The following is a 16,039-nucleotide window of genomic DNA, read 5'->3' as shown; positions in this document are numbered from 1 at the left end:
AAATGGGGCAAAATTCACTTAACAAATGTCTCACTTAGCAATAGAAATGTTGGGCTCAATTGCGGTCGTAAGTTGGGGACTACCTGTAGCAGATTAGACAGATTTCTGTCTGATTCAGTATACAGGTAATCCTCAATTTACAACCATAGGTTTAGTCACTGATTGAAGTTACAATGGTTTACAATCTTTGCAGCATCCTGGTGTGATGTGATCACCATTTGCGAACTTCCCATCTGGCTCCCAATAAGGAAAGTCAATGGGGCAACCCAGATTGGCTTAACCACACAATTCATTTAACAACCAAGTTAAAAAAGGTAATACAATTAGGTGCAACTTATTTAACAACCACCTTGCTTAGCAACGCAAATTGTCGTTGTAAATTGAGAACTGTCTGTGACGCAGCTTCTTTTAACCTGTTCTGGGCAGAACCCAGTAATATAATATTGCAGAAAGAGGATGGACTAATTTGGAGCTTCATAGCAATTAAGCCTTTGCTGCAAACAAGTTCTTTGTTCAATGTTTATTCATTTTTAAGACAGCATACGAAACCTCATAGACCCACATGTACTCTTCCCCCTCTCCTCCCTGCAGCTGTGGATCAAAGACCCTTTAAAATTGCTCTAAATGCCATTTGAAAAACAACAAAGAATTAAAATTGCTAAGTATGTAGGACTCTGACCATTATAAATCAGAAAATATTCTGGTTTTTGAGAATCAATTGGAGGTTGTTCATAAAAATTATTCTTTATTCCTCTTTTAAATCACACCCATGTGCTGCAATTTTATATGAATTTTGCTAAATCCTACGGTTGCAAATAAAATGTTTCAAAATTAAAATAATCAAGTCAAGATTCCCCAAAAGCTAAAGAAAAACAATTCAATACCAGATTTGGTAGAAATGTAGCACGTACACTGCCTAGGTTACACACAGCAGAACTCTGCGTTTAAAAGAAAATAATTCAGGCCAACTCAACATTCCTGTATGTGGAAAAAGTTTATATTTGTGAAACTACAGGCTACAAGACTGGGTTCCAATAAAGAAGAATATTTGTAGCTCAGGGTTGAAATGAACAGGGGCCCTTGGTGCTCTCTGAGCTTGCTTGTTTTCTTGCAGACATTTCATTACCCAAACTAGGTAACATCATCAGTGCTCAGTGATCAGAAGCACTGATGATGTTACCTAGTTTGGATAATGAGATGTCTGCAAGAAAACAACCAAGCTCAAAGAGTACCGAGGACCTGTCACAGACTAGGTTTTTGCATATTGTACATATGACACTTGATTTACATTTATTGTGATGAGTTGTCTGGTTTCTGCAGTTCCAACACAAGCCTAGAGATCAATCTGATTTGGGGTTGGCAGAAGTCAACTTTGCCCTGGTCGACTCTGCTGGTCGAAAGCCCAAGCAAGGACTTGCTCTTGTTCCTATCCTTGTTGAGTTACCCACATAACAAACAGAAGAATTCTCATGAAATGTGGATATTAATATGGATATCCATCCTTTTCATCAATTTGCTGTAATTGAAATGAGAAGTCCGTAGTCCTATTCTTTAGTTCACTTCACCTTGGCAACTTTAAGACTTGTGGACTTCAACTCCCAGAATTCCCTAGCCAACCATGCACAATTCCCTAGGCTGGCTGGGGAATTCTGGAAGTTGAAGTCCACAAGTCTTAAAGTTGCCAAGGTTGAACAGCACTGCTTTAGTTCAATCAAGAGAGTCTGCCAGAAATCTAAATGCTTACACCTATGAGATTACAGTAGTCTCACATGGAACCAGGTTTACACACTGCACTAAGCCATGGTTTCCTTAACCATGCTTTGTGAGTAAATCCCAATTGTGTGGGCACACCATGCTGAAATCAATACCAAATAATATCAAATAAACCACTTTACAACAGTGCGAAGTTAAAAGAAATTTTGCAAGAGTTTGTCTATATTTATGGCTTAATTTTTGCATAAGCCACAATAGATCTCATACTAAACTGTAAGTGACTGACAATTATTCAATTCATGATGTATTGGAGCCTGCCCATCACAGTTGTAAGTTGTGACAGTCGTTTAACTAGATCGGTCACATTTTATTACCTTTTTTTGCAATGATCATTATGTGGCGGTTGTCAAGTGAAGCAATGGTTTTCTATGGGAGTGGTTTTCCTGAAAACCATAAGTAAATTCCAATTTTTGGCAAAACTGTCATAAACTGAAGTCACATGACTGGGATAAATGGCTTTAAATAAATGCAGCCCAGTTGCCAAAGGCCCGAAATTCAGTCACATGACTGCAGGAGGCGTCCATCGTAATTTCAAATCTGAGTTGTAAGTAATTCCAAAGTACTGGAATTGTTATAAGTCCAAATTCCATCAGAACGGTTGCTAAGTCGAGGACCACCTAAGGCTTAGAGCCTTAGAATAACGTGTGAACCCAGCTGAACAGTTTTGCAAAGAATATCACTAGGCAATACATGTATTTAAACAAAATTATCCTCCCAACCTAACATTTTTCTTGTAATGTGACCCAAAATAGAATATATTATTTTGTTCTCCCCAATTAGATTGGAGAGTGCAGACATATTGTCTGTAGGGTCCTAGAATTACTCAAAGACCAAAGGAGGGCTTTTCCCCCCATCTCTGGAGAAAGCTGTTATTAGAAGAACAGGTCAGCTGAATGAAATAAATCCATAATTTACATGAAATCTAGGGGGGAAGAGGCATGTCAATCAGCTACAGCTAAAAGAAAGATTTTAGAACAGCTTTGAAATACCAGCAAATATATCACAGAACCAGCTTTTACAGTACTCAAAAGCTAAAAACACAGTTAAGTGCGTGATCCTTTGGCAAGATCAAAAATGTTACTATTAGTAAATTGATAAATGTTCATAAAAATACAGAAGAAATGTGATACTCATAGAACAAGAAAATTAAAATATATATGCATATTGCATTTGAAGGGAGAAAAAAAAGAAGCCAAAAAAAATCCCAATTAGATTCTGAGACGTTATTTTTTTTTCATCTAGAATTTAAAAATATGGAGCATAATTAAACAATATTTTCATCCTTCTTCCTTCCCCTGCTGTTTCCTCATTTTAAACCACATTTTCACAAAAGTTGCTACTTGCTATACTGTGTGGAGGGGAAAAAGAACACAGAATACAGAATAATAGGATTGAAAGGAACCTTGGAGATCTTCTGTGTACTAAACCCCCTGCACAAGCAAGAAACCCTACACCAGGGGTAGGCAACCTTGGCTCTTTTATGACTCGTGGACTTCAACTCCCAGAATTCCTGAGCCAGCCACGCTGAGGGGAAAGGGAGAGTTTCCAAGTTGAGCCATGCCGGCTCAGGAATTCTGGGAGTTGAAGTCCACCAGTCATGAGGGGGCCATAGTTCCTTCATGCTGGCTCAGGAATTCTGGGAGTTGACGTCTACCAGTCATGAAGGGGCCATAGTTCCCTCATGCTGGCTCAGGAATTCCAGGAGTTGAAGTCCACGAGTCATAAAAGAGCCAAGGTTGCCTACCGTTGCCCTACACCATTCTAGACAAATGGCTGAGCAGTCTCTTCTTGAAAACCTCCACTGATGAAGCACCTACAACTTCCAGAAGTAAGCTTTTCCACTGTTTAATTGTTCTCACCATCAGGAAATTTCTCCTTAGTTCCAGGTTGGATCTCTCATTAATGATCTTTCACCTATTCTTGTCCTGTTGTCAGGTGCTTTGGGGAACAAGTCAACCCCCTCTTCTCTGTGACAGCCCCTCAAGTACTGGAAAACTGCTATCGTATCACCCCAGTCCTTCTCTTCATTAGACTAGACATATCCAGTTCTCTCAATTGCTCATCGTACGGGTTTAGCCTCCAGAACCCTTATCCTCTTTCTTGCTCTTCTCTGCACTCTTTCTACATTGAATTTGGTGTCCCCATTTTCTCCACAACAGCCGATAATATCTTCTGAAGAAGGAAATTTCATGCAGAAAGGCTACACATAAACTGCACAGCTTAATCCCATTTCTAAACTCAATTTTTCTCTCTATAAAGCTACCTCCATTTCTTTTTTTAAAAAAGAAGAAGAAGGAAAGCCACATATTTTTTTGCCAAGGGTGTGTTTCTCACCCTTGGCAAAGTTATGTGGACTTCATGTGTTTAGCTGAGAAAAATAAGTGATAAACATCAGTCGGTGGTGAAGCTTTTTTTCATTAAAAGATTTTTTTTGTTTTAAAGTTAAAACCTTTTTGTATTTTTCAGCGCTGTAAAGGGATGTTAAGTTTCTTTGATTATATAGTATAAGCCTTTTTTTTCCCCTGCTGCAAATCATTAGAAAATCATGCCTCTCCATTTGCTGCTACGTTTTGATCATCCTCTTTCTTGGGACATTATGAACAGTCAGGACCTGGAAATTGCCTTTTTTTAAAGAAGAAAAAAACTGAAGATACTACTCTGGCCCTGAGTCAGGGATTTCCTGTATAAAACTGATGTTTTTTGCCAAGAAGGTGAAAAATTACAGCACACACATCCCAAGTTACACAATGTGGCTGACAGTGCTTCTTGTACCCAACTTTTTCCAACTTTTCTGACCTTGCTCTTTTTAAAATGCTATCTGGTCCATCTTTCCCTCCTGCTGCATCTAACTTCTTTCCACAAAAATTCTTGGATGAAATTCTGATCATCTGACACCCAAATGGATGGAGATGTTTACAACTGTATGAGGCAGAAATACCTCAGCTGTAGTTAAAACCGCTTCAACACATTTCGAGTCTCACCGGCTCAAGATTGACTCAGCCTTCCATCCTTCTGAGGCTAAAAGGAGGACCCAGATTGTTGGGGGCAATATGCTGACTCTGTAAACTGCTTAGAAAGGGCTGTAAAAGCACTATGAAGCGGTATATAAGTCTGTGCTATTGCTATTTGTGGACTTTTATTTTGCAAGAGCAAAATAACCTTCTTTCTTCCATGAGATTTGAAGTCTAACATGCGTAGAGGGCACCTAGTTGGCGAAGACTGTCCTAACCTATTTACTATTATTGTGAAAAAGTGAGACATGCTCTAAGAAATATACAAAGATTAAACCATGGTCAGATGGAAAGAATGGAATGCATGGAAATTAATCAAGGAGAGATCTAACCTAGAACTAAGAATAAATTTCCTAACAGTGAGAACAATTAACCAGTGGAACGACTTGTCTTCAGAAGATTGGATGCTCCAACCATCGCTGGAGGTTTCTAAGAAGAGGTTGGACAGTCATTTGTCTAGAATGGTCTAGGCCAGGGTCTTCTGCTTGAGCAGGGGGGTTGACTAGAAGACCTCCAAGGTCCCTTCCAATTCTATTATTCTGTATTCTGGTTTGAAAATACTTTGACCTGTATGCATTTGTGTGTCCATGGTGTGTACACGCATGTGCAAACAGCTGTTATACAATTTTCAGCCCTGCAATCAGTTAATGTTTACTGACTAGAAGATAATTACTGCTATGAACAAAGGGAGGCTGTGTTTGCATTTCCATACAACTTTGCTCTGTTTATCAGAAAAATCTTAAACGTTATGAAAATGAAGTGCCTACACTTGTCCTGTGTAATTCCTATGGCCATAGTCCAATAGAGAATATTCAGTATAAGTAAAACAGTAAATTTGGGGGCCAAAATGTAATAGAATCCAGGAACTCCCATTTCTTTTGTTAGGACAACCTGGCCTGTCTTCGCATGTTTAATATTATCTAGACTGTTGGTTACCTGGTAAAGATGAAATGGTCACCCTTCATGGAAAAGTTTGGATTAAATTAAAAGCAGGCAAATGTTACATTGCCAGGTGCTATTTCAACAGAATAACCACTATATTCTAATGTTTAATATTTTCATTAAAAAAAGATAAAGGTTTCCCCTGTCCAGTCATGTCCGACTCTAGGGGATAAATTCATTCATTCATTCATTCATTCATTCATTCATTCATTCCATCCATCCATCCATCCATCCATCCATCCATCCATCTATCTACAGTATGACAGTGCTTTTTTTGTAAAAAAAAAAAAAAAGGTGCCAGAACTCACACATGTCATACAACCGACCTTACCTACCCTACAAGGTTCAATCCAAAAAAGGTGCTGGAACTCCATTCTGGGCATTCTATGACAAAAAAACCATCTATCTATCTATCTATCTATCTATCTATCTATCTATCTATCTATCTATCTACCATTTATAAGCCACCCATCTCACTTTTAAGCAGCTCTGATATATCAACTCTCAACCAAAGATTTTTAGAAAAGGTGTGAAACAGGAGATATTGCTATGTTTAGATATAAAATAAATTTGGTTTAGTATGACAGTTGAGTCATCCTCATGTACTTAATGTTTTTCCCCTCTTCCGTTTCATTAAAATTACAACTTGGTGACAGTTTCTGAAAGAGTTTAGGAGCCTCAAGAGTGTATATGCTCGGTTTAAAATGGATTTCCTATGTAAGCATGAAGACCAGGCATCCAATTAACTGATACGTGTGGACAGAGCACGCATAATTCTGCTGTCTAATCAGAGAACAAGAGGACCCTTCTTTATTCTATGGTAGTGGGCTGGCCGCCAGATCCTACTTCCAAAATGGTGATCATTCCCAAATAGGTATTTCTGCTAGTCTTCTGCAGCAAGAAAAAATAAGTGTGTATTGTTTGAACAGGTTAAACATTCATAGCCTTTCGATTTTTGTGGATGCAGTTCACCGTACCTGAGGTTAGCAAGCTTGTGATGATTAATAAGTTTCCATCATGGATTCTCAGGAATTTTCTCAGAAAAGTACTTAGGGCTTTGCATCCACAGAACCTCGAGTGGTACCAATTGACACGGAATGGTCCTGCTTTCTAGAAAGGTCCATCCTGTGCAATGATTCTGGGGCCAGAAAATCATTCCTGGAAAGGAATCTCTGATGGGCAAAATTTTGAAAACAGTCCGCTATAGGTAACAGTTTGAATGGCTGAAAAAACTACAATTGAGCCCAAAATTTCAGTTGATAAGAAAGCCATTGAGCGAGTGAGTTGAGTTTTGCCCCATTTTATGACCTTTTTTTGCCACAGTTGCTAAGTTGGTAACACAGCTGTTAAATGAATCTAGTTACTCTATTCGGTTTACTTGTCGGAAGGTTGCAAAAGGTGATCACACGACCTCAAGGCACTGCAACTGTCATAAATACATGCCAGTTGCCAAGCATCTGAATTTTGGACACATGACCATGGGGATGCCGCAATGGTTCTAAATGTGAAAAACAATCACAAGCCACTTTTTCAGTGCAGTTGTGACTTCAAAATCACTAAACAAATGGTAGTAAGTCAAGAATTACCCGCAGAAGAAAAAAAAAACTCAAGTACCTTTTTATTTTTAATCTAGGTTGTAAATTCTTTACCAGCCCCAAGAAAAGAAAAAAAGACAGATGGCTTAGCTTTGCCAGCTGAATTGGCACCAAGGCTGACCCATTTTTTTCCTGACTCCCAAAGTGCCACAGAAACAGGGAAGAAATTATCCGGCACCAGCAAACATCTGAAGCGGGCTTAAACATGGCCACAGAATCTCCTGAACATTTTTTGTCACCCATTCACCATCCAGAATTGCCAGAAGCGTGATGAACGACGTGCAACGATGTCTACAGTGAACACTTTGGAAGATTTTCAGCTCAGAAAAGTTTGAGCAGTATTTCCTTTAGTCTCATGACAGGAAAGAGAAAAATTTTTTTAAACGAAGTTAAGTCCAAAGAAGCATAATTCATGATTTATAACTACACATTTTCTTGGCAGGGAAATTGCCTCACTGTATCTAAGAGCAGACATGAGGCTCTAGCAGCCACTCCTCCAGATACTGCCAGACTACAGCACCCAACAGCCCCAGCCAGCCTCGCCCCTGGAGAAAAAAAAAATACTGTGAATGTGTAATTCAACAGCTTTCCTGCAAATTCAGAATCCGTGCTGCAGAGGAGTGATGTCATCCGCTGGTAATTTCAAATGCTAATTGTACAGGAAGGAAAATAGAACTCTTAATTCTAAGTAGCTAGTCCCTTGCAGCTGTTCCAAAAGAAAACAACGTGGCCTTGTTCAGCAGCGTTTTTTCTTGGCCTTAGGGCTTCATGTTTCTTTTTTGAAAAGGCAGGTAGTAAAAGGGATGGCATTAATTAGCACAGGTAGCACAAGAGCTGGCCTTCGTAATAACCCAATGTAAAAAAGAGTGAACTAGGGCGCTTTCCTCCTTTGCAACCTGGCATAGTAGCTGGGAACCCAATTTTTAAGTATGCTCCTGTTCTTTATTTAATGAATGGCATCTGAGAATCATAAGTGCCTATGTGTGCCAACATGCAAACATTTCCACACCCTTAAGGGAACACATGTAATAGGAAGGCAGGTCAGAGAGGGGAAAAAATGGGCTGAGGGTAAGGAGGCTGAAAGGAAGGGAAGGGAAGGGAAGGGAAGGGAAGGGAAGGGAAGGGAAGGGAAGAGAAAGGAAGGGAAGGGAAGAGAAAGGAAGGGAAGGGAAGGGAAGGGAAGGGAAGGGAAGGGAAGGGAAGGGAAGGGAAGGGAAGGGAAGGGAAGGGAAGGGAAGAGAAAGGAAGGGAAGGGAAGGGAAGGGAAGGGAAGGGAAGGGAAGGGAAGGGAAAGGAAGGGAAGGGAAGGGAAGGGAAGGGAAGAGGGAAGGGAAGGGAAGGGAAGAGAAAGGAAGGGAAGGGAAGGGAAGAGAAAGGAAGGGAAGGGAAGGGAAGGGAAGAGAAAGGAAGGGAAGGGAAGGGAAGAGAAAGGAAGGGAAGGGAAGGGAAGGGAAGGGAAGGGAAGGGAAGGGAAGGGAAGGGAAGGGAAGAGAAAGGAAGAAAGGGGCAACGGAAGGGGCACGAGGCAAGGAGACCCACCTGCTTGGAATCTGATCTGGGGGTGCTATTACAAGATGGCAGGGCACAGCACTCAGAAGACTATATGTTATTTATAAACCAAATAAAAAGCAGCGTGTCCTAACAGCACCTTCACTTGCAAGTGTGAGAGGATACCAAACCAAGGGATTGCTGCCCTTTATTTATTTTACTTCTTCACACAACTCTTGGTTAGAGATTTAAATTTCACAGATGACTGTAAATTGGCTGTCTCTGAAACTGAGAGTGTCTAACTTTGCAGAAGTGAATGAAGGCCTGACAGCTTTTTCAGCTACTTTTAAGCCAAAGAACGGGCTGGAAAAATAAGGAAGCTGGCTTGATGCATTCACTATGTTGCATCAGTTTGTTTCGCCACGGTTTAACGAATAAATCACAACTCACGGCATCCACTCAACACACCAAGCTTTAAAGTGAAGTTTACAAGCTGTAATCATTGGAATTGCTCAATGTACTAAGTCAAAAATTAGCCAACTGTAATAGGGACGCGGTGGCTCAGTGGGTTAGGATGCTGAGCTTGTTGATCAGAAGATCTGCAGTTTGGCGGGTCGAATCCCGAGTGCCGCGTAACAGAGTGAGCGCCTGTTACTCATCCCAGCTTCTGCCAACCTAGCAGTTCGAAAGCACGTAAAAATGCAAGTAGAAAAATAGGGACCACTACGGTGGGAAGGTAACAGCATTCCGTGTGCCTTTGGTGTCTAGTCATGCCGGCCACCTGACCACGGAGACGTCCTCGGACAAGCGCTGGCTCTTCGGCTTTGAAACGGAGATGAGCACCGGCCCCTAGAGTTGGAAACGACTAGCACGCATGTGCGGGGAACCTTTACCTTTACCTTTAATATTGTTTACAATAATGTTTGAACCAGACCATTTGGACCAGTCCTACATACAACTGTAACTACAATTAAGGGTCTGTGTTTAGGACCCATACATAGTTATAGACCCAAAATACATAACTAAACTCAGTGTAAATATGGAAGGCAGCTTCTAGGTGCCACTTTCCTCTCCTGAGTTCAAGTTGAGTGAGGAAGTATTACATTCACACAGTTCAGTGATCTGGAGACTAAAGGCTGAAATGCCTCTTTTAAGAGACCAATGACTTCAAAGAGATTAAACCAGAGGTCTCCAACCTTTCTCAGTTGGTGGAACGGAGGGAAAGGGAGGGGGAAGCATTTTATGCACACATGCACATAAACTGGCCCAGAGCACACGTGACACAAACAGGGTGGGTCCTACTGCCCACATGACACTCACTAGCACCGCCTTGTTTTAGCCGTGCAGGTGCTAGTGCCACATTTTTGCCACGTGGTGCCTTGTTTTTGCCATGTGGCACCCCGTATGCATAGCAGCGGCGCTAGCACAAGTGGGGGTGATTGCGGGCACGTGTGTGTGTGCGCACTGGCCAGCCTGTCCCGTGTCCCGGTGGCCAGCAGACCATGGCCCAGTAGTGGACCGCGGCCCTTAAGTTGAGGACCCCTGGATTAAACCATCTACCTAGTTGGGACTTTTGTTGGGATTTCAACTCTCAGGATCCTAGGTCCTTTTAAGCGTTTTAAGCATCTAAGATGGAAAAAGCTGAACTACAGAATGGGGTAAACAAAGATCCTATACTAAAGGGAATGATTCTGAGGCTGAGGCTCTGGATTATTCAAAACAATATAAAGATAGAATGAATATACTGCTTCTTTCATTGCCCTTTGTACTTTTCCGATACTAATTATGTCATATTGCAGACAAAGAACAATGCAGGAGCAGAATGAAAAGTTCCTGCTTAAGAGGAGATAAAAGAGTCTTGTCTGCTGTACAAATTAACCTTTTTTCCTCTGGCTTTTCAGCTGCTGCTACTGAAAAGGAAGTGATCTGAGGCAGCAAATAATAGAATGAGTAGTGAACTAAGATTCAAAGCTCTTCAAAATTCTCTCAGCAGTGGCTCTTTAAGTTGCTGTCATGCCCTACAGACCTATAGTACTGAGGTTGAATTTGCTTCCTGGTGTCATCACTACCCATTCTGACTTCTTCTGTCACTGTCACAAAAGCTGGCTTCTATTTTTTTTGGAACAAGTAAATGTATAAGGATGGTCTTGAAAGTGTGTGTGTGTGTGTGTGTGTGTGTGTGTGTGTGTGTGTGTTCAAGTCAGCCTTGATTTCTAGCAACTACCTGGACATGTCCTGCAATTTTCTTGGCAACATTTTGGAAGTGGTTTGCCATTGCCTGCTTTCTAGGACTGAGAGTGACTGGCCCAAGGTCACTCACTGGTTTTGTGCCTATGGGGAGACTGAATTTGTGATCTCCTGGTTTGCAGTCTGGTACTTTATCAGACTGGTTCTCATAAGGATGCTTAAAGAAAGGTGGCTAACATCTATATTTGATGTCTTTATGTCTGTCTGTCTGTCTGTCTGTCTGTCTGTCTACCTACCTACCTACCTACCTACCTACCTATCTAATCAAAATTGTAAATTTTACAAAAAGTGGACAAAAGGATGTCTGTCTGTCTGTCTGTCTGTCTGTCTGTCTGTCTATCTATCTATCTATCTATCTATCTATCTATCTATCTATCTATCTATCTATCTATCTATCTACCTACCTACCTACCTACCTACCTATCTAATCAAAATTGTAAATTTTACAAAAAGTGGACAAAAGGATGTCTGTCTGTCTGTCTGTCTGTCTGTCTCTATGTCTGTCTATCTATCTATCTATCTATCTATCTATCTATCTATCTATCTATCTATCTATCTATCTATCTATCTATCTACCTACCTACCTACCTATCTAATCAAAATTGTAAATTTTACAAAAAGTGGACAAAAGGCCTAGATGAAGGAATATTCCACAACTTACTTCCTTGACTCAGTTAAACTGATGGCAAAAACTGTTTGGGTCTCTTTCTCAGACATATGTAGGCTTTTGATTTTTGTGTCATTGGCTCAGGTCATCTGGCTCATATCATCCAACATGGGCAAGGTCAGGCAAATTTCTGCCCCCATGAATTGCTTTTATTTTGAACAGAGGTGAATGTGAAAACTACTATCAATGCATCATTACCACCAAACCTTCTACCATGGAGCTCCAGTCCTTTACTGTATAGAAAAATAGGGATTATTTGGGCTGACCACAAATTACTCTCGCTCTCTGGAGGAACATGAGGAAGCCATAGAACTATTGAAGATAAAAGACAATTATTTGACAGCAGGAGCATCACCAGAAGAGTTGCTACAGTTTGTCCTTTCTGCCAAATCCATTTTAGGCAAACAAGGCAAGAAAATTTTACAATTTTGGTTCTCAACCTGTGGTCTGTGGACACTTGGGGGGGGGCTGTGATGTTGTCACAGGAGGTTCATGAAGGCTTGAAAAAAAGCTATGATTTAAATCTCGAGTTAAGTCCTGGGAGTCCATGACCATAGTCCATGGTCACAAACGGTATTTAAAGGGGATCTGTGGTGAAGAAAAGGTCAAGAACCACCTTTTTACAACAGAGTTTCAATCCTGACAACGGCAGAAGAGAAAGCATACAAGGATCTGTTATTTATAAGTATTCCTTAAAAGGAATTGAATTCAAAGGATTTCCTTATGTACTGTGTAAATCTCGCTCCTGGGGGTAGATTCACAAAACCATGATGATGTGTGAATCCAAGTAGGGTCATTTCTCCCAAGCCATCTAATAAGTCAAAGTCAGGGTCACAGCATGATCCCAGACCCCAAGTTTGGTTGTCCACTGTGCCAAACTTTGCTCAGGAGGAGGGGAAAGGGAGGAGAGGAACAGCAGTGTTGACACAGTTTGCTTCTTTTTTTTTTTTTTAGTATTGTGAAGATTTTTATTTGGAAGGACTTTGGCCAGATACTCATGGTATCACTCTGTGCCAAATCCCTGTGCCAAATTCCATGCCGGACTGCCACGTTCTCCTGTCTCTTCAGCTGAGATTCAAAGCTCGTTCTTGGCCTCCCAGAATTGCTTAGTGTTGGGGGTTACAAAGAGAGGGAATTACTCAACAGCGAATGTCAGTAAATATACCACCACCTATTGTTTTCCCTGTTCCTAATCTAATGAAGTTTCTTTCTGGTACGGGACATTTTTAAAGTGGAGGGGGGAATCTGGATTTCATTACCTGGCACAGCCAATTCATTGGTTGTTTCCTTGAACTTTCCATGTAAACATTTCCATTCCCCGCCCAAAGGTTTCTCTCCCTTTGCCAATTTGTAGTGCTCATGTGAATCCTTGGGCAACGGGAACAATTGTCCACGGAGGCTTCATCTGGAAAAAAGGAAGCTTCTTTCTGTACGTTGCCAATTCGAAACAGGCTGAGAGATTTGGGAGGGAGAGGGAGGGAAAGTCTGAGAAACCATCCTGACATTAACAATATCAATGTGTTTAGCCTTGCTGAAGTCACAGGACAGATTTCTTTCCCCAACCCGGTGCTCTTTTAGAATGTCCATTGGATGTCCATTGGGTGGACATGTTGAGAAGAGTTTATTTTATTTATTTATTTTATTTTATTATATTATATTTATATACCGCCCTTTCCCGAAGGACTCAGGGCGGTTTACAGGGTGATTAAAACAAAAAATACAAAAGTTAAAAACAGATTTAAAAAAAAATTATATCCGTCCCTGAACAAATAAAACCCCAGTTAAAATTAAAATTAAAATTCTCAGCCTGGGCCAGAGAGCTCGAAGAGCCAGGTCTTTAGGTCCCGGCGGAACGAACGGAGGTCGGGGGCAGTCCTCAGCTCCACGGGCAGCTGGTTCCAAAGGGCAGGCGCCCCCACTGGGAAGGCCCTATCCCTGGGTGTTGTCCACCGGCAATCTCTTACCGGCGGTACCCTGAGGAGGCCCTCCCTGTGGGAGCGCACTGGACGAAGGGAACTTGATGCTGGCAGCAGGTGTTCCCTCAGATATCCCGGACCCAAGCCATTTAGGGCTTTATAGGTCATCACCAGCACCTTGAATCTCACCCGGAGGGCAACCGGGAGCCAATGCAGCTCGCGGAGTAGAGGTGTTACATGGGAGTATCGGGAAACCTTACGTTCACATTTTCTCCGAGTGTCAAGAAATTCCAGAGGTATGGAACTAGTTCAGCGTAGGTAGGTAGGTAGGTAGGTAGGAAGGACGTGGAAGCCCAAAGCAAACTCTCTCAGAGAAAGCTGAAGTTCATTCACAAGGAAGGTACAAGCCCTCTAAAACTTCAAGGAGGCAGATTGGTCTAGTGGTTAAGGAACCAGGCTAGAAATCAGGAGATGGTGGGTTGTAGCCTCACCTTAGGCATGAAAGCTGGCTGGGTGGCTTTGGGCCAGTCACTCCCTCTCAGCCCAACCCACCTCACAGGGTTGCTGTGGTGGGGCATTGTGTGTATTCACTGCCTTGAGTTATTTATATAAAAAACAAGATATGTATATAAAACAAATAAATAATGATTTGCACCAGCTCTGTCTGAATTTTAAGACTCAAACTTCAGCATATTCTAGGTAGTCCTCAACTTACAATAGTTCATTTGGTGACCATTCAAAGTTACAACGGCACTGGAAAAGTGACATGACTATTTTTCACACTTGGGACCATCGCAACATCCCCATGGTCACGTGAACAAAATTCGGATGCTTGGCAACTGATTCATACTTATGACGGACGGTTGCAGTAACCCAGAGTCATGTGATCAACTTTTATGACCTTCTGACAAGCAGAGTCAAGGGGGGAAGCCAGATTCATTTAACAACTGTGTTGCTAAGTTAACAACTGCAGTGAGTGATTCACTTAACAACTGTGGCAAGATGGGTGGTAAAGTGAGACAAAATTCACTTAACAAATGTTTTGCTTAACAACAGAAATTTCAGGCTCAATTGCATTCCTTTTACATACAAGCCTAGTTCCCCCATTATGCCAAATCATGCTTTCATTAACTATGGTTTGTGGAATAAACTACAATTGCCAGAGTTTACACAAAATGCTAAACTGTAAATTACAGTTTTTGGGTCACAACAGCTCAATTTGTAGAACATTAATCCAGAAACACAGACACAGACACACAGCAAGAAGTGATAGGTGGGTTTATTCAACATGCAAAACTATAGTTTATTTAACCATGATTTGTTGACAGAGCCACAGCTCACTAGACAAATACAATACATTTCATAATCATGATCTATGAAGCATAATGGCCAGATTCATAGAGCATCCTAAGTCAAAATCAAACCAGTCACAATATGGCTAAAGTCAGTCTTTCACACAACTGTTATGTTGGCAACTCTGAGTTCTAAGCCAGTCTTGAGAACCAACCACTTCACACAACAGTGCCTTGAAGAGGGGATGTTAGCGAGTCTTAACAGTGGGATTATCTAAAACCCTGGTAACACTGTGAGTGGAAAACTGAGCAATTAGACCCCCAAAAAACATTATCTGGAAGCAACCCTTTCACATTGCTGATGCTGTTCGGGCTCTATAATTCTGAAAAAGTCAGCATTTGCTGCCTTGGCACAACACTTGGCTTTAAACCATGGTTTTAAAAACCTGAATTCACACAAGCATACTAAGCATCTGCCCAATCCAAAAAACAACAACACACAATGATATTGTAGCACTATGTTGCTCTGAGTTTTAGGGCACTAGCTAAGTGGCACAGAATGAAGATTCAGCTCAAGGATAATTCCCAGCAGTGCAATAAATAGGTAAAATAACAGCCTCCCCAATCTGGTGCTCATCTGATCTTTGGGGATTAGAGCTTTCAGAATCACCTGTTGGCATGGCAACTGGAAATTTAGGAAGTTGTCATCCAAAATCAACTGAAGAATACGGGTGATATATGAGGTGTCTTAAAAATCAATAGGCAATGTTTCTTTTTTTTTAAAGAAGTGAACAGCATATACTGTAACACTTCAAATAAAGCTAATAATGCCAACGCAGTAAGTCCCACAGTCCCACTTCAGTTGTAGGTGCTTTATAGAGCAGTTAAAAGTGCTTAAATTACCATTTAGTTAACAAAAGTATCGGATAGTTCCTGTTTCAGACAGAATAACAGGCAAACCTAAAATTAAACTAGAAGCAAAAACCAGCCAATTTGGGTCTGTAGTATTCTTTCTTCTATACAGGTAATCTTTGACCTACAATAGTTTAGCAACTATTCAAAGTTACACAGCCCTGAAAAAAGGGACTTATGATTGCTCCTTGCAGTT

General features: G+C 41.1%; 1 protein-coding gene across 6 annotated transcripts in view; it reads right to left on the bottom strand.

Moving 5' to 3' along the window:
* Positions 1–16,039, bottom strand: part of SORBS3 (sorbin and SH3 domain containing 3) — a 66,207-nt gene that overhangs the window by 44,978 nt on the left and 5,190 nt on the right. Inside the window, exon 1 of one of the 6 annotated variants that reach the window (XM_081333478.1) lies at positions 12,983–13,068. The exons of the other annotated variants lie outside the window; for them this stretch is intronic. The gene's annotated coding sequence lies outside the window, so the exon portion shown is untranslated. Of the gene's footprint in view, positions 1–12,982; positions 13,069–16,039 lie in introns of those variants that run through there. 6 annotated transcript variants of the gene reach the window in all.

This window comes from Vipera berus, assembly GCF_964194415.1.
Source record: "Vipera berus genome assembly, chromosome: 8".
In the NCBI taxonomy this organism is placed as follows: Eukaryota; Metazoa; Chordata; class Lepidosauria; order Squamata; family Viperidae; genus Vipera; species Vipera berus.
Note: the sequence above shows the minus strand (reverse complement) of the source record. Positions and strands in the feature narration are given on the sequence as shown.